The sequence below is a fragment of the Nuphar pumila genome, chromosome 1, assembly GCF_984573655.1.
Source record: "Nuphar pumila chromosome 1, dmNupPumi1.hap1.1, whole genome shotgun sequence".
Taxonomy (NCBI): Eukaryota; Viridiplantae; Streptophyta; class Magnoliopsida; order Nymphaeales; family Nymphaeaceae; genus Nuphar; species Nuphar pumila.
The window spans coordinates 43,627,433-43,650,952 of record NC_143249.1 but is presented as its reverse complement, the minus strand read 5'-3'; the positions used below and the strand labels follow the sequence as shown (position 1 = coordinate 43,650,952).

The 23,520-nt window shown below is 35.7% G+C and overlaps 1 pseudogene; it reads right to left on the bottom strand.

The window, feature by feature from the left end:
• Positions 1–15,524: 15,524 nt before the first annotated feature.
• LOC149848837 (U6 spliceosomal RNA) lies at positions 15,525–15,616 on the bottom strand (annotated as a pseudogene).
• Between the last annotated feature and the right edge of the window lie 7,904 nt (positions 15,617–23,520).

The following is a 23,520-nucleotide window of genomic DNA, read 5'->3' as shown; positions in this document are numbered from 1 at the left end:
GATGGGTTGTTCTGCTTTCAGAGAATATCTATTCGACATGAAATCCAATCATTCTTAATGATGTTTGGCAAAGTAGGAATTCAAGATAATTTTAGCACACCTTAATCACTCTAAAAAATCAACAAAGGATCAAAGTCACCGGTGTAAAAGGTAAATGCCAGTACAATGATCATGTTTTTCGATTCAACACCATCCAGTAGGAACGGGCTCATCTGAAAATTCAAATTCCTAATTGTGGAAACAAAAGGGAATGTTGGCACCAGGCTCTGTGGAACTAACGAGGCAAAGGGGCCGACCCCCTGCCGGAAAAACTAAAAGGGGCGGGAGAAGAATAAGAAGACGAATGAAGATGACTTACAGTACCAGAAATGATTACCTGCGCGTCGCCAGGCGGTGGCGGGAGGCTGACGGGGAGCGGCGGCTGGCGAGCGGTGGACGAGCGACGACTGGCGAGCGGTGGACGACTGGCGAGCAGCGGCTGGAGAGCGGTGGACGGGGAGCGTCGGCTGGCGAGCAGCGGCGGCCGGGCGGTGGCGAGAGCCGACGGGCGGCGGGAGGGAGAGGGCGGCGGGCGGGCGCAAGACAGCGAAACAAGAAAAAGAGAAAGAGGGATGGGATTAGGGATTTACGAGACATTTAGCGATGGAATAATTCCGTCGTAAATCAAAATACCAAAAAAGCGACAGAATATATTCTGTCGCTAAGCCGTCGCTAATTAGCGACGGATTAGCGACGACAGAGTTCTCTCTCTAAATCTATCGCTAAAATGGTGTTCTTGTAATAAGAATTAGCGACAAAAAATTGCAGTCGCTAATCCGTCGCTAAGTAGCAACTGATTAGCGATAAAAGTTGTTTCCTCGCTAATTTGTCGCAAATTAGCGACAGATTGTTTCTCTAGCTAATCTATCGCTAATTAGCGACGGAAAAAATCCGTCGCAAATGTCCGTCGCTAATTAACAATTTTCTTGTAGTGTAAGAACAAAAATGCTGTAGTAGTAAGATAACAAGTAGAAAGTAGCCATTAAAAACTGCTAGTCAGGCCTCAAAGCTTCAAGACATATATAAATTGGTTACCTTGGACAAGAAGGCCAAGGAGAGTGACCAAGCACAGAGAGAAGAGAGCAAAATGAACCAAGCCAGCCATGGCGAGCAAGAGAAGCCAAGGAGAAAGAGAAATTGGGAGTTCATGAAGAAATTTAAATAGGCGTAAAGATCTGACCTGCTCAAGAGCAGGATTGAGAGAGCGGTTAAGTGCCATGACTATTTGACACAGCCAATCATATAACAGCATATCATATGAGGCCTTCTTATCCAAGGTAACCAATTTATATATGTCTTGAAGCTTTGAGGTCTGGCCAGCACTTTTCAATAACTACTTTCTACTTGTTATCTTACTAGTACAACATTTTTGTTCTTACAATCTCAAAGTTGTATTTGGATGGACAGATTCTTCCAGATAAATGAGATAAGTTGGGGTTTGTCACTATAGCTCATAATGAAGTATCATAATATATAGCAACATCAGTTTTTTTAATGCCAATAATAGTAGTAGGATTTGGCGGTTGCTGCCTAGTACTTTTCTAGCCTACCACCAGCCTACCAAGCTTTTAAAAGTTTTTTCATGTTTTTCTTATATTTGGCTGTACATATGTATTATACATGCTTAATTTTATTGGAATCAACTCTTGAATTGTTCGATTATGATATGCAATGCCTTCAAAAGCATTAGGTTCCATATTGGCATTGTCTGTCAGTTTAAAGCGCATCTGGGTCAAATTGACCCTGGACTAAAACTGTCAAATCCAAGTCATCCTATAGATTCCATATTGGCATTGTCTATCAGTTTAAAGCGCATCTGGGTCAAACTGACCCTGGACTGAAATTGTCAAATCCAAGCCATCCCATTTTTAGCTTCTGCGCATCAAGATCCATTTGGATCTTGGATCATGGATCAGCCCCTTTCCAGATCCATATTTATATAATTTTGAGTTCTAAGTGTATACATATACATACGCATCTAGTCCATAGTTAGTTTAATTATTTACTTATTTAAAAAAAAAAACAAAAAATATTAGTGTTTATAGTTTAGGCTCAGTTTAGATTTTATCGCTTATGCATAGTACACGTGGCATGTATTCGTAATTGGGAGACCAACCTAGTTGGGTCGAGCCTACATCACAAAGGCTACACCACCAATGGGTTGTTCAAAATCAATTTAATGAATAAAGTTGATTGTTCTTCTGTTTATGTGCTTGACTCATATGATTTGTGGCATATGAGATTAGAACATATAAATTCTAAGTTTTTGAGAAATGTGGGTGACTTAGGATTTATTCTTAAATGCAAAACTGAACATCTTAGAAAATGTGATGTTTGTATTCAAGGTAAGTTTGCAAAAAAATCATGTAAAAGTATTGAAAGAACTTTTAAATTATTAGATTTAATATACAATGATGTATGTGATTTGAAAAATACTCTAACTCATGGGGGTAATAATTATTTATAACCTTTATTGATGATTTATCCAAATATGGTTATGTCTATCTTATGAAAACAAAAGATAAATTATTTAAAAAATTTAAGATTTTCAAAGCTGAAGTTGAAAACTTTCATCATTGTAAAATAAAGTCATTTAGATCTGATAGAGGTAGCGAATATCTTTCAAATGTGTTCATTGAATTTTATGGTATTCATGGAATACATAGACAAAATACTAGTTCATATACTACTCAACATAATGGCGTAGTTGAACGTAAAAATATGACTTTGATTGACATGGTTAATTCAATGCTGATTAGTTTTGGTATAGATTATAATATGTGGGGTGATGCATTACTTAGTTCATGTCATATTCTGAATACAATTTTATATTCTAAGTCAAACACTACACCATATGAACTTTGGAAAGGTAAAAAACCAAATTTAAATTATTTAAAAGTTTGGGGTTATATTGCTTATGTAGCTTACTGAACCTAAATTAACCAAACTTTGTCCAAAAACTAGAACATGTGTCTTCATTAGATATTCTCAAAATAGTAAGATATATAAATTTATAAATATTGAAACCAAAGTGATTTTAGAATCTATCCAAGCCAAATTTAGAGAAGATTTAACTTTAAAATCAGTTGAAGCTCCAAAAGTTATTGAAAATAATCTAAGAAAACAAATTTGTGAGCCTGAAAATCTTGAAATTTGAAAAAGTAAAAGATCAAGAAAACCAAAAAAATTTGGTCTTGATTTTCATCTCTATATGATAGATAAAGACCATGATTTTTTTCCGGAAGCTATGACCTCTCCTTATGCTCATTTTAGAAAAGAAGCACTAGAGAGTGAATTTGATTCTATTATAGAAAATAAAACTTGGATTTTGGTTGATTTATCCCCTGGTTTTAAACCCTTGTGATGCAAAAAAAAATTCAAAAGAAAACTTTGAATTGATGACTATTGAAAAATTTAAAGCCAAACTTATAGCTAAAGGTTTCAAACAAAAACTTGAATATGATTATTTTGACACATATGCTCCTGTAAGTAGGATTGCATCTAATAGAACTATGTTTGCTTTAGCATCAATTTATAATTTTGAAATTCATCAAATGGATGTCAAAACTACTTTTTTAAATTGTCACTTAGAAGAAAAAAATTATATGGAACAACATGAATGTTATATCACATCAGGTCAAGAAAATAAAGTTTGCAAACAGTTAAGGTTATTGTATGATTTAAAATAATCACCTAAAAAATGAACTGAGAAATTTGATGAAGTAATCATTCCATATGGTTGTAAAGCTCATGACTTTGATAAATGCATATATAGCAAAGGAGAAAATAATAATGTTATAACTATTTCTCTATGTGGACGATATGTTAATCATGAATAAAAATATAGAATACATAAATAATACCAATTTTTTTATCTAAATTCGATATGAAAGATATGAGTTTAATTGATGTTATACCTAGTATTAAATTGATTAGATATAAAAATGGTTATGCACTAACTCAATCCTATTATATTGAGAAAATATTAAGAAAATATAATCATTATGATTGTAAGTGATTTGTTGCTACTCCGATTAATTCTAGTATTAAGCTATCAACTAACACTTGAAGAAGTATATACCAATTGGAATATGCAAGTACTATTGGCAGCCTCATGTATGCTATGAATGAAACTAGGTCAGACATAACTTTTTAGCATAAACAAGTTGAGCTGACATACTAGTAATCCAGGACAAGAGCATTGAGATGCTATATATCAAGTGTTGAAGTATTTAAAAGGAACTTTAGAATATGAAATATTCTATAAGAGAGAACCCGTTGTACTTGAAGGATACAATAATGCAAAGTGGAATTCTTATTCTAATGAATCATTATCCACAAGTGGTTAGATATTTACCCTTAGATATGGAGCAATTGTTTGAGGATCTAAGAAGTAAACTGTGATAATTTATTCTACAAAGAAAGCAGAATTGATAGCACTAGCATCAGCTAGTATGAAAGCTGAGTGGATAAAAAATCTCTTAATGAAGATATCATTAGAAGATAAGCTAGTACCTCTGATAGATATGCATTGTGATAGTCAAGCATCTATATACAAAGCGGAAAATAATACTTATGGTAAAAAAACTAGACATATGAGTATAAATCATAATTATGTAAATAGTTTACTCAAACAAGAAGTAATCTTAATTGAATATGTGAAATCTTGTCAAAACTTAGTGGATTCATTAACAAAGGGACTTTCTCAAGATATCATTTTTAAGACATTGAGGAGAATGAGGTTAAAGTTTATAAAAGCAATAATCGTTGATGGAAACCCAACCACATGAAAAAGGTCAAACCATATCTAGTGATTCAATAAGAAAAAACAAGTCTCTGAGTGATTGTATTGAGCACTTAATATTTTTTTCATTCCTAATGTTAAGTGATTGAAACCAGTGTAAGGAGGTTGAGTTCAAATTTAACTCTTAATAAGATCCATAAGCCTTATGGCTGGGGTGTTTCAAACAAGTTTACACCCTTGATAGACTTACCCATGTTAGTGTGAAAGATTGGGTCGCCTTGTATGAGACTTGGACTTTGTATCTAGAGCACTCATGAAACTAGGATACAACACAAGACCCTTAATGTGTGGTTTATATATATTGGTAGATATACAATGACCACTTGAAGTGAAAGTGTATGTGTTATGGTGTCTTGGAAGGTTAATTAGGATTCTCAATTTAAAGCTAACACTATTGAGGTCCCAGACTGACTACGACTAACACTAATGTAGGGGTTAAAACTTAAAAAATACCTTCACTTATGCACTGACTTCTCATGAACAACCTCTGTAATTTTTTTTTCTATAGTTTTGATCCACATATGGAATTGTTGGATTTTGGCTCAAAACTATCTCTAAGTTTTCCTACATTTTCCATTTTCCCTAAGTTTGCAGGTGTTGGGTTCTCTACAAAAGTTTAGTCCCACATTTTCCCCTAATTGTGCATATAGAGGCAGCAACACCTGGGTCTCGTATACCAATTCAAAAGAAGTGGCATTGGTGGGTGTACACATGGTGGTGCAATATAAAAGCAATGCATCATGCAACTTTTCATGTCAATCACAATTAGTTTGTATGGTTTTTTTAATTATATGGATGATGGTTTTGTTGGTAGCTCTAGCGAGACCGTTACCTTGAGGGTAATAGAGGGCTAAAAAATGATGAGTTATGTCAAACTTCTTACATATCTTCCTAACATTTTCATTCTTGAAATGAGAACCATAGTCACTCACTAGGTTTTTGGGTATACCAAAATGACACAAAATTTTTGTAAATAATGCAAAAAAATGTTGACCCTCAACTTCGATTAAAGAGAACTTCGACCCATTTGGTGAAGTACTCGGCATCACCTAAGATGTAACAATGACCATTGAATGCATGTGGATTAATGAGACCTATGACATCAAATACCCACATAAAAAATGGCTAAAGAGATGCAATAGAATGCAATACAAATGAAGGCGCATGAATAACATCATCATGTTCTCAACATTCTTTACATTTTCTGTAGAAATAATGATCCATGGTTAACCAATAGTATCCTGCTCTTAAGATCTTCTTAACCATCTTCTAGACATCGATATGCCCTCCACAGAGACCATCATGAAACACTTTTAGGACCTTTTGGGCCTCCTCTTTATTCAAGCACCTAAGGAGTTCACTTTTATACCCTTTTTGTAAAGGACACCACCAAGAAAGTGATATCTCTAGGCTAGTCTTCTAATCACTTTCTTGTCCCTAGAATGGTTATTCTCGGGAAAGGTTTTGTTCTCTAGAAAATTTTTGATATCATTGAACTAAGGTTTTTTATCTTTTGGAGCTTGATAGTTGACCTCTTTCGAACTCATTATTTCTCTTAGATCATAGAGTAACTTCTCTAATCTTTTAATAAAAAATGATATTTGGTTTTACCCTTGCTATATTTTTGTGATGGAAGCAAGGTTCGTCAGACTATTAACAAATTGGTTGTTGTCTCTTCCAACGTGAGAAAATTTGCATGATTCAAACTTTTTTAACTTTGAGACTACTATAACATAGGTAGTCAACCTCTCACAATTGATTTTCCACATTCACATGACTTGTCAAATTACCTAGGTAGTCAACCTCCATGCGACATAATTCTTTCCATATATGCTCTTAGGTTTCTGCTTCTGTGGGAAACTATCACCTTTATTCCTTGACCCATTCCATATATTCTGCTTGGATCTTGGTAGTCATATTTGAGTACCAAATCAATCCATAGGATTAGTATTTATAGATGTCTCAAGTACTAACCTCATTGAAAAGAGGATTGGGCTCAAATGGGAGTCCTTGGAAATCAATATATGTAAATTTTCCTTTTGGATCTTTGGTTTTCTTTGGGAACCTTGTTTACCAAGGATAGGGATTTTCTGAAGGAGGACCAGGGTTGATGTCCAGATAAGCATCTCGCTGTCAAGAGTTGGACCACCGTTTATGACTATACAGATCTTGTCAAAAAAGTTATGGTCACCCATACCACTGTCGTTGTGATGGAGCCCATCAAGAACTCGGCCTAAGAATTGACTTTAGCTTTCTACCATTTTTTCACGAGCCTAATGTGCTCTTTGTTGGCTTTCTCATTCATCATAGTCTTGGTTGACCATGGCTTCTTACTTGGAGTTGCTTTCCCAGTGGGTATAACCCAAGTGAGATATGAAGGCCTTGACATTGGGCCTTGCCTCATCTGACCTTTTTGCAAGCATTATAATGAATGGTTCAAATTCCATCCCTTTAGAGATCTAAGCTTCAGGACTTTTAAAGATACAAATCGTTGATTCAATTATCAATATTTGGTGCTGGAAGGTCCAAGTCATAGCCCCTTTGCTAATTTGAAGAGGTAGTTGGATTAGTAGGAGATTTGGAATTGGTGGGGGAAGCTTCTGTTTCGGACTTCATATGATATATAGTTTTCTACAAACAAATCTACTAATAATAATGAGTGGATTCTACCAAATACTACTCTTTCAACTGACTTTCTTAATGCCATTAGTCAAGCTCCACCAAATTCTTTTTATAGGAGTCATTGAGCCATTGGGAAATGCATCTTGAGTGGACATATAACTTAATTGTCACTTAAGGGTATTATCCATTTAGTTGTGATGGTTCCACTGCTGCATAATACTCTACAAGGGTAAGCAACTATAGTCTCCTTTGATAATAGTGCTCTCAGGACTCTTGGAATGCACTTCCTTCAAAATCACATTGGATGGAGATGACCCACTATTGGAAAGTAGAGTCGATTTTGGTATCTAGCTTAGCATTTTGTCCCCATGTACCATATCTGTTTTTTTCTGCAAAGAAACTTATTTCATGGTGTGTTAGGACTGAATTATATTATTCTAGGAGATCTAGGTTTGACGAGTGGAGGTTTTTTTGAGATCGGCCATTTTTCTTTAGTTCGGGTAATCAATCATGTCGCTTTATAGAGTGGCTTCTCGAAATAAGGTGGATATGCCTTTAAGCCCCAATTATTTCAGCAACATTGGAGTTTTCTACTTCTAAAATTGATTCTTTTGATGATTCTTGCTCCACTCTTTTGCTTTTGTCCAATGCGGGGTGTTGGACCTCTTCTTTTTCATCTTCTGGATCTGTCTCCATCCCTTTAAGAAGGTCCAAAGAATCCCTAGTAGGTGAGAAGGTCATTTCTGCTCCTAGGAATGAGCCTCTTAATAATAAAGCCTTCAACTTCCTAAAGCCCTTAGGTTTCTTTCTTAGATTCCTAGTGGGGACTTGGGTCATAAATTTAGGTAGCATGTTCAAGTCAGGGTCCCCAAGACCCTACTCTATCTTAGACAAAATAGAGTTTTTAAGAAGAACCATATGAGAATTTTTCTTTGGCGCAATGGTATGGAACTTATTAACAAACAAGACTCTACACCAATTACATAACACACAAATCAAAATTTTGAAGATCAGGCTTCGTAGATCTCCTCGAGCACTCCATGAATCTACGCGATCACTTTAAATGAGATATAGTAGATATGAGTTCCTTCTTACTAGACCTTTTAATATGTACTTGAGCTATGGCTTCTAGTACATGCGAGCAGGTTTTCAATCTCTTTGGTCCACCACCAATATACCCAAGCTAATGGCTTTTAGTAGGTGAGGGAGTCCGAAGATTCAAAATATAAGTCAAGGTGAGGGATTTAAAAAAAAAAAATAGTGACTTTACAATCAAGATCTTAAAAAAATGATGGTAAAATAAGAGAGAGCAAAATCAAAGCAAAACAAGGTTATGTATAAATACAATTCTAGCTTGTTGGAGGTTGGTGAATTTTCTTAAGAAACTATGCATCATGAGATTTCTCTAGCAAGTGTTTCTAAATTATACTTCCTAATAATAAAACAAGTAAACACAATTCCTACCTAGGGTATCTACCTATAAAGGAGGAAAATAAACACAAAGATACTATGTTTTTAAAAGGGAAAATGATTTCTTGTGAGAAACTAAACCTCTAAATGGATTGGATATCGAATCCAAAGAGAAACCTTCACCTAAAGGCTTACCGAATCCAAACACAACACACAAATACACCAGAATAAAAAATAAATACGGGTAATGGAATCACAAGATTCTGGGAAAATACATATATCTAATCCAAAATAAGAGTTTTTTTATCATTTTTTTTCAAAATCCAAGATCTGTGAAAAACTTTGCCACTGATTTTGGATAAAAAAAATAGGATTCTAAAAAAACAAACAAAGAAACTAGACATAAAAATCTTTCCAACAACATCTGATAAGCAGTTAGAGAGAACCAACCTCTGAAAGACAAACTATTCGGCTATCCTTATCTGTAGCACAAATTTTTGTTCTGATTTTGGGGCTAAACAATAAAGATCCTAGATGGCTTTTTGGTTCTGACCCAAAACAACAAACTTATATATATATATATATATGCGTCTTAGCTTTAGAATGACTATAAAAATAGAGGTTTATGATGTTGAAGCACTACGATACATGTCTAGGCACAAAGATTGCTCTACAGAAAACAAACAAAAACTGACCATTTTCCTCTGTTTTCATGTGTTTTTAAAGACCTTAAAATTAGAATATGAACCCACATTGAAAATAAGAACAATAGAGAAGAATGTCTATTTTTTAACGAGACCTAGAACATTGAAAAAGGCCTACATATAGGGAGATACAACTATGTGAACAAGACTGAGTCAAACAAAATAGAAAATAGAAAACTAGATTTTGGATCCGAGGTGGATCCAATATTCAAAAAATTTAAAAAAATGTAAGTGAAAATTCTACTCTCGCAAGCTGATTTCCTAATGATTTTGATCATGGAGTCTAAACAAATGGTTCAATCATGATCGCCATCTATGGATCCCCAAATTTTTTAAAACAAAAAGAAGGGTTTTCACGGGAAAAAAATTTGAAAAGGGGTCCAAAAATTTGATCTAAATTTGAGAGTTTTGGAGTCTTTTCTACAAGGTTATGTGTTTTTTCTCCTCCATTGAGTAGGGACCAGCCACACTAGGAGATCAAGATCTTTTTCTTTGGAGATGCAGCATGCTAGTGTACGTACCTCATTCGTGGATCCTAGAAAAGGTGAGCTCGATGGCGCACGCCTCCAAGACTTAGGAACAAGCAAAATATGTGAACATTAGAGATTTTAATATTTATAAAAGATGTAATAAATAAATAAAATAATAAATAAAAGATTGAATCTCACCTCGGGCTTAGATTCCCCTTTCTACATGATTGACGAGCATGATAGAACATAGGCAACATTTCAGCTAGGAGTAGGCTCCAAAGGTGGGTGAGACAAGAGATTTGGGTTCTAAGTTGGGCTAAGTAAGTTCAACTAAGCTAGGTAGGCTATGATAGTTGTGCTGGGATTTTGTCATAGTAAGGCTAGAGCTAGGATCTAAATTTCAAATTTTTAGATACTGAAATAGGAAAGTGGCTCCTTATTTATAATTTTTTTGGCAGATCTAGACATATTTCTTAAGTATTAGGGATCTGCCTCTCTGAATCCAATCCAATCTACATTGTGATGGATGACTCCTAATGAGTAGTTTTTAAACTAATGGTTGAGATTCGTCCAAGACATGTTGCCTTAGATATAAGGGTTGATTTTTGTAAAGGGGTTTGAGATTTAGAATATTTTCATCTCAGTTTGAAATGATGGTAGAATAGGGTTTATCCAAAGGACACATTTTTTTAAAATCAGTGGGAAAATGCTGACAACAAACACTAATTATCATCAGCAGCAAAGGTGATGACACTTCATAGGCTAGCTCACTACTAACGACAAACACATGTGTCGTCAAGAAAATCCTAATGACAAACATGAAAAAGGGTTGGATACTAACTATAGTTAGGAATAATGTTGATGACACTATGTATCCTCAACTACTGATAGCTAGTTTTAGTCATAACTTTTGATCTTGATGTCAAATCTACATAGATTTTTGTTTGTTTGAAAGCTGACATTCTCTACTTCATTTTTTCGTTTGGTCATAAATGTTGAAGAGATAGTTTTGGAGGCCAAAAATAGGATCGAAGTTAACCTTGTTTTGGAGTAAGCCAATCAATATCAATTCTTTGATATGTAAAATGACTTGGTAAAAATGGGGTGTCTACATTACAGTGTCCAAACCCTATCCGCACCCCCTCTCACCCCTCCTGTTCCATCATGAGGGTGAGTCAAGAAAGCTAAACCGGTTCGGTTTAAAACCAGTTCGGTTTAAAACCAGTTTGATCTAATTTTCACCCTTATGATCCCTATTATGCAGCATGTGAAACTAGATGAGAGGCTCCAAACCGGTTTCAACATTCATTTAATACCTCATGCCTTGTTTCAGACCTGAACTTGACCCAAAATCCCTTAAATTCTCCCCACTTTGGTTCAAACCCACGTTTAAACCATTTAGGTAATTACCAAACCCAAATTTTGCACCCAACCCAATCAGATCCTACCCACACCCAATCTCATACCTATCCAAACAATTGCATATTTCTGGATCCACAATTGGCCCAAACCCATCCTCAAACCCAAAGCAACACACAAGCCCCAATATTCCAATCAACTGAGATTCAACTCAAGCGGGCCACCACCTACGAGTTCAAAGTAGAGTTTCCAGAGTTTCATGGATTATTGGATATAAATATATTCTTTGATTGGTCTTATGTGGTGTGGTTCTATGTCGAGTACCATTATATTTTGGAGCATCACAAGGTTGTATTGGCAGCAACTCAACTTTGAGGTTTAGCCCAAGTATGGTGGGATGAGTTGAAGAAAGATTGAGAGAACCAAGTTATGAGACTGGTTTAAACATAAAAGGAAATGCAATGTTTGATTTAAACAGGGTTTGTTCTTTCTAATTATGCTCCAAAAGCTATAAAGCAATATATCTAAGAAGTCTATTCATTTCTAAAACTTCTCCCCAAACCCAAATAGGTAAAACCAATTTATAATCTAATCTAGATAAGCATCCAATAGAACTTACCCAAGATCTTCCTAAAAACCCATATCTAATTAAAGAGGATTTGGATATAGAATCTCATAATGAATTTAAATTCAATTTATTGGATCTTCTAAAACCCATTATAGAATTTATTGACTCCTTCATAGATAAACCCAATTTTAACCTGAACCAAAAGCCTACTAAATTCAATCCAACAAATTTTTTTCCATATTTATTCTCAATTACTTGATGTTGAAACCCAATTGTATCTAGTTCAAAATGAGCGGTCTCAAGCCATACCTAGCATCCAAACCCAAAAGCCTCTTATATCCAAACCCCATAACCCATACCTACCTTATTTATTAGATTTGGTTGAAGAGAAAGGGATGATGGATGTTTTGGAGTGTGATATTCAATTTGTCATTATAATAGCATTTGTGGATTGGAGTCTGTTTTTATTGGGTCTACCAACTCTAGATCCATTCAATTCATATCACTTTGGAGACATGATGGATGATTATGGTTGGTTTGGGAATAACATACCTGATTTTTCTATACATCTCAAAGTAGGTCATACTTGCTATCTCCTGTCATAAGCGCATAGCATTGTTTCTGTGGTATATTGTGCATACATGACCCTAATAGTAAAGCAAAATTGGAAAAAGTGGAAGCGAGAACCAGCCTTGAGGAAAAGTCTTATCCAACCTAGTAAGAATGATGCAGGAGCAAAAGCAAGACATACTAGGTCCATAGGGTCTGTTCCGATCCATTTTCATTATTTATTTATTTTTATTATTAAGTTTGGAATTTAGTTTAGGATCATATTTTTTATCTTTTTCATATCTTAATTGAATTTTGAATCTAACTCAAATCTGTAGGAGGATTAGGGTTTCGTTATTGTTTGCTATATATATATATATATATATTCATTGTATAGAGACATATGCTCTAGATGAATGAATTATGAGTGATTTTAATTGATTTTCCTTCAAATTTATGTTATTTTTCATGTTTTTCTAGTTTTCTAGTTTAGTAGCAGAGCTAGGGTATCAAGTTTTGCGGGGTTCAGGAGCGATACTCCTTTCCACTGCATCACATATGCATTGTTTTCTTGGCACCCATATTTTTATAGTGAAGCATATGCTAGAGGAACAAGGCAGGCACCATTCTCATCCCATAACATCATATAATTCCGGTTATGGTTGCACCAGCTTTTATAGTAAAAATAGTGCCTCATGGAGAGATACGCACCATCATTATCTTACCATTTTCTTCCAAAAAAGAGAGATACGATCTTATCATGTCTATCTATCAATGAACCTCCTCCATACCATTTGTATCATCAGTCATTACATCATGTATATCCAAAGCATGCCTTGCCTCTGACCCCATCCATCCTCGCATCACTATAAATACCTCATCGTGAGGGTTGTTTCTCCATAGCATCAGCATATCCAATCCATCAATGGCTCCTTTGCTTCGCTTCATTCTCCTTTCCCTTTGCTTTGCTCTTCTCCTTGTGGTTCTTGTTCAAGGTAATTTCTCTAACTACTGCCTCACTGGCCCGCAAGGTCTCCATACACCTGGTTAAGTGCGTTAGTTTAAGGCATTCAAGTTGAAGGATGTGGAGAATCCGATACACCAAGTTTCATGAAACACCAAGTTTTGAGTAGAACCCGTATAACATGCCTAAGTTCAAGATGTTTTGTTTTTTCCCTTTCAATAGTAAGTTCTTGAACTTGGACATGTTTGTACATGTTTTATTCAATACTTTGTGTGGTTTCTTTTTCTTTTTTTGATTAAAAGATCTCAGTATTAGTGTAATAAAAAATAAAATTTGATCATTGTTTTGAATTTTAAGATTTATCGTCTTGTAACATTGGACATGCATCTATTTTACTCTGTAATGAGACTTGAAGATTGTTTGGAATTTTGATGCAGGTCAAGAGTCATGCTTTGAGCAACCCCCTGGGCGTTGGTGTTGTAGCCTCATACACAAATGCTTTGATTCAGCGGACGAGTGCAATGGTGCCTGCCACAACCTCAAATAAGCCTCACAACAACATCATTCTCACAGGAATGAGTTCCATATATACATGTCAAAGTGGAAAAGAAGAGCAAGATAGGGAGCCCTTCCTGTTGCTTAGAAAATGTTTACACAATAAGGCATATTAATTTGCCATGTTTTTATTTTTTGGTTATGAATTAAAATTAAAAGTTTTGTCATATCTCTATGTGTGAATTATATGTTTCTTGAAATGTGCTGGATCTGTCCATGTGCACCACAGCCCACATCTGGTGAAAAATAGTTAAATGGATATATGGTTCAGGTTTAGACTGTATGGATCTGGGTGTGGTCATTTGCCCAACCCATCTACTGACCAAGCTAATTATCAAGAATAAGAGAGAGAGAGAGAGAGAGTATCTTTTTTTTTATGAGATTCGATATTGATAATCCATGTCACATGGATATGGCTGTGGGAACGAGGATACACACCACATTTATGAATAATACATAAGAGAATATTTTTTTTTTTTATGATGAGAAACCCGCCCAAGGGGGAAAAAATGCCGAGTGGGGCCCCACGATTATCCTGACTTACGTGGACCCACCTCCAAAAGCTACAATCACAGCTATGTGCCAGTGGGATTTGATCCGGTGCTTATATCTCAGCACCCTCACAACCACCCCACTTTGATCCAACATGGTATGGGTGCACCATCGGCGTGGTTGGTAGTAGCTGTCATTGCGAGTCTCCCTGTCGTGGGACGTTGCAGGTTCAAAACCCGATATGGTTGAATAATAACTGGTGGGGGTCTGCCTAACCCCAGCTTGCCTTTCAAAAAAAAACATGGTACGGGTGTAGACAATACATCCAAAGTACTGTCAGCCTCATTGGAGACTAAATATCACAAGAAGAAAATGGACTGGGTCCACATTGACTGAGAACATTTTCATACTTTTAAGACGAGATCGGCTCTCACCCTACTCTCTCTCTCTCTGTGTCAAGTACCGGTATGCATACTGATCGCCTATGATGTGATGTGGAATTTACACCTCTAGTTAAAAAATGGGTTGCGAATTTGTGCTGTTTGATTCGTACCCAGACCCAACAATTGATTCAATGGATTGTTAATTTTAGTTCTACGTCCAAGCTAGTTAGAGCCTGAAAGTTAGATCACGATAAAAACGTGATATTTTGAAAATAACATGTTTTTTTAGGATTATATCGATTTCTGAAAATCTCACAATAAAATCACGAGAATTTCAAAAGCATATTGGCTTATATCTGTAATTTCAAAAATATATTGGCTGCTGAAGGAAGGAAGCAGAGTCATGAGAAAAGTTGGAAAACAGTTCGCCACCAATTGAAAATCACCTCATTGATTCCCAGAGAGCAGAACTAAGTCGTTTTCTTATGAAGAAAAAAGGCAAGGAAGTACAGAGAAAACCAAGATCCTTGCATCAAAATTGAGGAGAAATCTAGCCAGCAAACTCAAACAGAAAGGAATTATTTTTTGAGGTAAACAGAGAAAAAAAAAATGTAGACCATTTCTCGATTTGTGTTGCATGTCATCCTTGATCTTCTCTGTATCGTTCCAATTTTATCAGATATCTCCAAAGAGAAATTAAGGCTGTTGAAGATTTTATATATACAGCATGAATTTATTATCAAAATAAACGATGTGGGACTAAACTAGCTGCCAACCTGCCACAGTTTATACTCTCTCTCTCTCTTTCTCTCAGAGAAGGGGGAAAATGAAGCGACGATTCAGGAACGTGGATTTTTTATCTACTATTGCTCCAATATTTGGGATTTTGTGTTTTTCTTCATGAGAAATTTTGGATTATGATGCTTGAACATGTTGATGATCTATATTTGATGGTGTCAAGCTAGATATTTGTGCAGAGCCGTACCTGTGTTTTATGGGGCCTGGGGCGGAGGGAAAAAATGGGCCCCCTATTAATAGTAGGAGTTCGGGGGGCAGCCCCTCCAATTTTTTTTTTAAGAATCAAAATAACAATAAAATTTGCATTCACATTAAACAAATATAATATTCCAAATATTTATATTATATTAAATAAAAATATATAAAATATTTATATAAACTACTTAAACACTACTTGTCTAGCTGTTTTAGATGCAAAAATATTTATCAAATCAGTATAATCAAGTTGTTCAACCATTTCTTTCTCAATTGACAACATAGCCAATCCATTCAATCTGTCCTGAGACATAATTGATCCAATATAATTCTTGATTAACTTTAATTTTGAGAAACTTCTTCCCGATGATGCAACGATAACTAGTATTGTTAGCAAAATCTTATAAGCAATATAAGCATTTGAGAATAAACCATTCAGTTTCGCCAAATAACGTAGTACATCAATTGTCGTTCTTTCAGTGGTTAAATAACACCTCAGGGTCATCAACTCTGTAGATAAATCATAACCATCAATATTTGAACGTCCATCATGACTTAAAAATTTATCAAGCTTCTCACAATACTTCTTTAAGCTATTTAAGGGATCGGCTTCAGTCTTTAACTTCTCTAAGTTTAACAAAAATCCAAGTCTCTTCATATTGTTTAAATTGTTCAAACCGGAGTTTAAGGAAAGATTGAGCTTGATCAATTATAAACAGAAAATATTCTACTCTAAAAGATTCTTCACTTGATAGTATTACATCGTCACTGCCACTTTCATCAAACTGTTTCTTTCTTCGGGTTATGCATTTTTCTCGAAATTTAGGTTCAAACCTCATGTCACTTGCTAGTTTCTTAGCTTCATCCATGACACTGGAAAATGGGAAACTCCGGGAGCGAATGCGAAACTCCCCACAATGGCCAAAGAGGGAGATTTCATGCACAAATCCTCTGAATATGGAAAAAACAAACTAATATTTGGTTTCAGCACCAATTCATTTGGTTTCTCAGAAGATCAAATGGAGACTCTTTTCAATTCCACCACAGATGGGAACCACCCTTATGGCAACACGGTAGCACCATGATCATACACAACACATTCCAAAGAGTAAAATGGTAATTTTTTATTGACAATTTCCATTAAATTTATAACTGTAAGACATAAAGAAAAAAGTGCATGGTGGTGGCAAAATTAACCAGAAGAATTGCCTTTTTCAAGAAAAAAAGAATAAAAAAAAAGATCAGTAGCAAGTAAAAAGCCATGTAAGCACGCAAATGGGCACAGACCAATAGAACCTAATGGTGGAAAATTGACTAAAAGAACACGAGAAATCAAGAAAGATGGTGAGGGTAGAGAAAAAATAAATGGAGAAATGAGAGTGGTCAGTGGTGCAAACTCCTCAAAGGACAAAGGAAGTTCTAAAACAAGAGAACATTAGAAAAGAAACACAACATGTAAGGAAGGTCTAATTTGAGAAACAATATGCCCAACATATAGGAGCCAGAAACCATCAAGAGAAGAAAGATGAAAATTTGGTCCAATAAAATATCAAGGAGACGTGATGCTAGAGATTGTAGGTGAAAAAGAAACTGAAGAACAAATTACTTTGAAGCAATGTGGTAAAAATTGTCATAAAAATGACAAGATTTATGATCATATCTTATGATACCGTAACATATAGATCATTGCATTGCATCTATACATATCATACAACACAGTGTGTTCTTTTAATATCTTAACATTTTAGCTCGGATCCATTATAGGGACTAGTAAATTGGAAAAAGAATTGATTCCTAAAAGAATTGATTGTTCCTTTTCTAAACAAATGGGGGGAGCTCGGGCCTTAAAAATGGGCCCCTAAATTTTTTTTGGGCCCAGGGGCCCTGAGGCCCAAGCCTCATTGGCCTCTTTACAGGTCCGACTCTGTATTTGTGTATGTGTTGATATTTTTTTGCATGTTTTAGTTTTATAACTAATACGATCCACCATCCATCCATCTCAAATAAACCACAAGTGTTGTCATCTGGTGGTCGGTTAGGATAGTTATTTATGTTAACATCCAGAGGCGTAGCTGGGGGGGAGGGGGCAGCCAGTCCTGCCTCCCGAAACAGTTAATTTTTTTTTAAATCCCAGCTCTAGCCCAGCCCTGATTCCATATAAAATAGATTTTTATCCATTTTTGTAGCCCAGTCCTAGCCTAGCCCAGCCCTGACTGCAGCAAATAGTTTGATTTGTCCATATGAAATAGATTTTTATTAATAATTGCAGCCATTTTTTTTATCTCAAAAAAAAAATTTGGGGGGGCGCAGCCCCCGAACCCCCGACTATCACACCAAATATTTTTTTTTTGCTACACCCATGTTTGCACCCCCCCCCCCTCACATGAATCCTAGCTACGCCACTGCTAACATCTTTACCTATCACATGCTATTCTTTGAGTTGGTTAGTGCCGATGAGTGTTTATAAGCAATTTTTAATATATAGCAAAATATCATCTTGTACTTATGATGTGAATGATGTATATTTATCATGAATGTATTAACCTACGTCTGAGTATGCCTACTAGACTGTATTTGATTTGCCTTGTTATGTACTCTGACCGATTTTTGCACTGATCACGTTGATAATACCTGCATTTTGCTGCCTTTCAAGTTTTCTATTCTGCAGCTTTCCTTCCATTTTGGTACCTTTCAAGTTTTTATTTCTTGTCATTTAATTTTTTTTTCTCAGAAAATACTATTGATGACGGCCATGACCCTCACCAATGAATTTTCTTTAAAAGTTAACCCTCACCAATGTATTTTTTTAACGGGTTAGAACCATTGATTTTTTTTTTAAAACAGAAGTGGTGATGGCTTAAGGAGTCACTATACTAACTATGAGACACTATTGTGCCGTGCATGCCGTAACAAGGTGGTCGCTAGTTAAGACGGCCATATATAGGCGCCGCCTGACCAGCAGGGTTGTTGAGAGAGTGCTGAGGTGAAGGCACCAGATCAAACCCCGCTGGTGCATGGTATGTCCTTAGCTTTCAGAGGTAGGCTACATTCGGCAGGGTGGCCATGGGGACCCACCTGGGTTTTTCTTCTCTTAGTGAGGGTTCCTCATAAAAAATCAAGGTGCAATTCAATGTTATGTTCATAATTACAAGAAAGAAAATCCTCTAAATAGCTATAATAGTGACAATATCAACAATGAGGGTAACTGGAATATGTAAACCAGCCAAATATGTAAACTGGTATGCATGGAGATTTTCATAGGTTTTTTTTTATTTTTTTCAAAAAAATCATTGAATGAATGTGATCTAGATTTTTGGTTTTATAGAAACAGACTCTTAGATCATCTCATTACAATTTATAAGGAGGATGTTTTATGGTTTGAAAATCAATGGCTCAATTTTTTTGTAAATATTCAAGCATACAAAATCATATTTCTTGATCTGATTACAATGATCAAATAGTTGATTCCAAGCAAATAGACCATGTTGAATGCACCTTCAGGGTTAGATTTATAAAAAAAAAAAAACCTATGAAAATCTCAATTCATACTAGTTTACATATTTTGCTGGTTTACATATTTCAGTTTCCCTCAACAAGGATACTTAAGTTCACCTAAAAGAGACAATAAATTCACTCCTCAAACATTTAATATTGGAAGCATTTTCTCATCATGATCACAAGAAAAGGTGCAATGCTAATTGCGCATAGCAAAATCATAGCAATTGTGTTCTTTGTCAAACACCTAAAACACAAAGAAAAAAGTGAAAGGGTTAGACTGATGATGAAATATAATATGAAAAAGAATACCATCAATTGAAAATCAGCATATCAAATGGACCGATATATGTTAAGTGCCCTAAATGAGTAGCCGAAAACCTCACGATGGTTTAATATGAAATCATATGTTTTTGCCCTTTTGAGATTATTGGATCTGTAATTGATTTATTATTGTTTAAACAAGTATGTCAAGGGAAATAATAATAAAATGTATGCATGATAATTCTCTTGCAGCTTTTAATGAGAGAGTAAATAATACTTCTAGCTTCGTAAAATATTGTTAAGCACAAAGCATTGTTTTCTCAACCACAAAAATAGGAGATAGCTATCAATGTCGTGAGGTGGTAGTGAGATAATTCCAACTGAAAATAATTCTGATATATTAGGTTAAAGGTAGTGGGAGCTCTCTCTTGACAATGTCGTCCCACACCTAAAACCAAAAAAGATTTACAATGTCAAGGTAATAAGAAACAAATTGATTGAACGTACTCCTAGGTCAAGTTTCTTATTCAGATATTGTCTGCATAGTACCCGTAGAATATCGTGAAAGAAAAACAAAAGTGTATTGTGCATATAGCGAAGCATAACATGCATCATCTAAGAAAAAAGATATAAATAAAAGAATTGTAAGTTGTCCATGCTTATTATAAATGCTTCACTTACACAAGTAAGTCATACATGAATTAAATGATCACACATGAGTATTGCATATGATATTAAACTATTACGTTTCAGTTAATAATTATTTATTCACATGAAAAAATGTTATTTTATGTATGCTTGTTTTTATACAAAAGTATTGTCATTATATTCCGTCTAGGGGCTTGTGGATATTGACCCTCTACAAATTACAGGTACTGAATAGCTAGTGGAGCCATATATGAAAGTTGTGTCATCATCGAGAACCATTCATTCTCTTTTTCCAAGATCTGTATTTTTTAGTACTTGGTTGTACTAATTTTCTATAGATATTATGGTTCATTTTTTAATGAGAATACCCTGATTTTTACATCTGAATCATTTATAAATGTTACTGTTTTACTGTTATCAATCGAACCAGTAACCCGCCTGAGGTTTTTAACTTAAGACAAAAATATTGTTTTTCTATATATATATAAAGTTTCATGCATTTTCTGGTGTTTAATCTTGGGGCATAACACAGACTCAAAACACATTAAACATATGAACTCATCACATTTTGGCACAAGGATCTGTTGATTTGGGTTCAATCTTAGAAGGAGATTCTCTTGCAAATGGAAACGAGATGCCTACGGAGACCATTGAAGTGAATGACTGCGTGAATATCTCCCTCCTTACACATAATGTTACCACCTTTATTCTGTTCCTATGTGCTACACTGCTACTACAACCGGCGAGACTGCCTTCTCAATTGCCTAAAGGAAGTCCCACCTGCATCACATACTGGATCCATCTCAAGCCCTTTCAATAATTAAGAAACTCAAGCATTTGCCAATTGGCAGGGTTATGATAACTGAGTATATTTGTTATGTTACTGTTATTTTCTGTTAATTAATAAAAGTAGTCCATTTAGGTTTGCATGAATGGCGTTCTTATATCAGCTATAAAACCATTACTGCAGCCTGTAATATTGGTTTACCATTCTTGTTTGCTGATTACAAAATAATGAAATATCAAAAACTAAGGGTTTGATATGAGATACGAATCAAATACAGTCCATGCGATCGATGCTACTTTAGATCCATAGGGAATTCTAGTAGCATTGTAACCAAACACAGCAGAAATTAGGAAGAAGTAAACCACCAAAACTCACAATGGCCAGTGAGATTATCAGCAGCCTATTGTAGAAAGACATGCCAAGACTCAGATGATGATCAACGATCGGACGGCATCTTCTTTACTTCTTTCAAAACAGACATGGTCCGTCCAACCATTGGTTCACTCAATCTTGATGTTGAATGAAACCTATTTTGTTCCTGGCCTTCTTGAGCAAATCCATACTATCCTAACAGAGCGATTTTCTGTGTTTTGTGGTACCTTGAACATATGTCACCTTTGATGAATGTAATTTTCCTATGAAGACCACTGACAAAGATGACAACAATCCTGCCACCTTATCGTCTCAGTTTCCTAATACTGTATGTGTCAACAAGTTTCTTGATCCTGTCCAATCTGTCTATGAGGACAACTCAGGCCCTGTGAAACCAGAACCTGTTTCCCCTATCAGTGAATCCAGCTCCAGGGATGTCAGTCATAGTCCTACTCCCTCAAAGTCCTCCAGAATCAATCTGGTCATCGACCTAGGCCCTGTTTCTCATGTTCCTCAACCTTAAACCGTTCCTCAAAGAAACCATCACATGGTGACTCGTGTATAGGATGGAACCCTTAAGCCTCTTATTTTTAATGCCTCTAGATACCCTTTCTGGTTGCTTTTCTTGATGAAGTTACGGAAGATCAAGAGCAAACTATTCAAAAAAGTTGTTCAAGATCCTAAGTGGCAAAATGAGGAGTTTGCTGCCCTTCTTAGAAACCATACCTGATCTCTTGTGTCTGCTAGTCCTAACCAAAACCTTGTTAGATTAAATGGGTCTAAAAGGTAAAAAGTAAGTCGGGTGGTCTTCAGAGCATTATAAACAAAGCATGGTTGGTTGCTAAAGGCTATCACCAAGGAGTGGATTTCTTTGAAACCTTTGATCCTATGTCACATAGGTGCGGGTGCAGGTGTAGGTGCGGGTGTGGATGCAGCGATTCGGTACTTTAAAAAAACTTTAGTTCAGGGGTGCGGGGACACGGGTGTGGTGTCCTGTTAGAAGAGTCTGTGTGATAGATTTGCTTCGCCTTGTGTTCTTTCTCTTTGCTTTGGTCTTCTCTTTGCCGTTCTTGTTCAAGCACTACAACAAAGCAGTAGATTAGCGACGACCACATTCCGTCGCTAATCCGTCGCTAATCCGTCGCTAACATGGTTAGCGACGGATTAGCGACAACGAGGCGACAATATGCTTACGTCGCGAATATTTCAACGCTAACTGGCGACGGAATTATTCCGTCGCCAGGTCCGTCGCTAATTGCGACGGAATAACGAGCGCTATATTCCGTCGCCAATCCGCCGGTACTCAACGTCGACCACCGCTTGGCGACGGATTTACTTCCGTCGCTATGCCATCGCTATATTAATATGAATAGCGACGGATGGTTCCGTCGCTAATCCGTCACGAACACGAAAAAAAATTAAAAAAAAATTATTTGAAAATTAATTACCGAGAACTGTACAATTTCTATTTCCTGTGCAATTTATATTTCCTGTAAATAAAAAACAAACCACACAAAAAAATTCATATAACAAGAATCTACAACAATTAATCGTTCCACCTTAAAATTAAGAAGTTTAATTATTTACAATTCAACAATTACAATTAGGAAAAATAAAAAAAATAGAACTTCTTCAACACAGTCCTCTAATCATCGCCAAGATTTTGTGCGTCTTCTTGTTCATTGTCTTTATCTGTCCCTTCAGCTCCACTACCCTGATTATCGCTAGCAACCTACACAAGAAAAGAACAGTCAGTATTGATAAACAAAATATAATGAAATAAATTACACACTATATGTGATTCTATCATGTGCTCATGTGTGATCTAAGGCAATAAAAAAACTCTATATGTGATTCTATCATGCTCATATGTGCTCTAAGGCAGTCAAAAAATTGAATATGTGATTATAGCATGTTCATATGTGTTCTAAGGCATCTAAAAAAACTCTATATGTGATTCTACCATGCTCAGATGTGCTTTAAGGCAGGCAAAAAACTATATATGTGATTCGATCATGCTCGTATGTGTGCTAAGGCAGTAA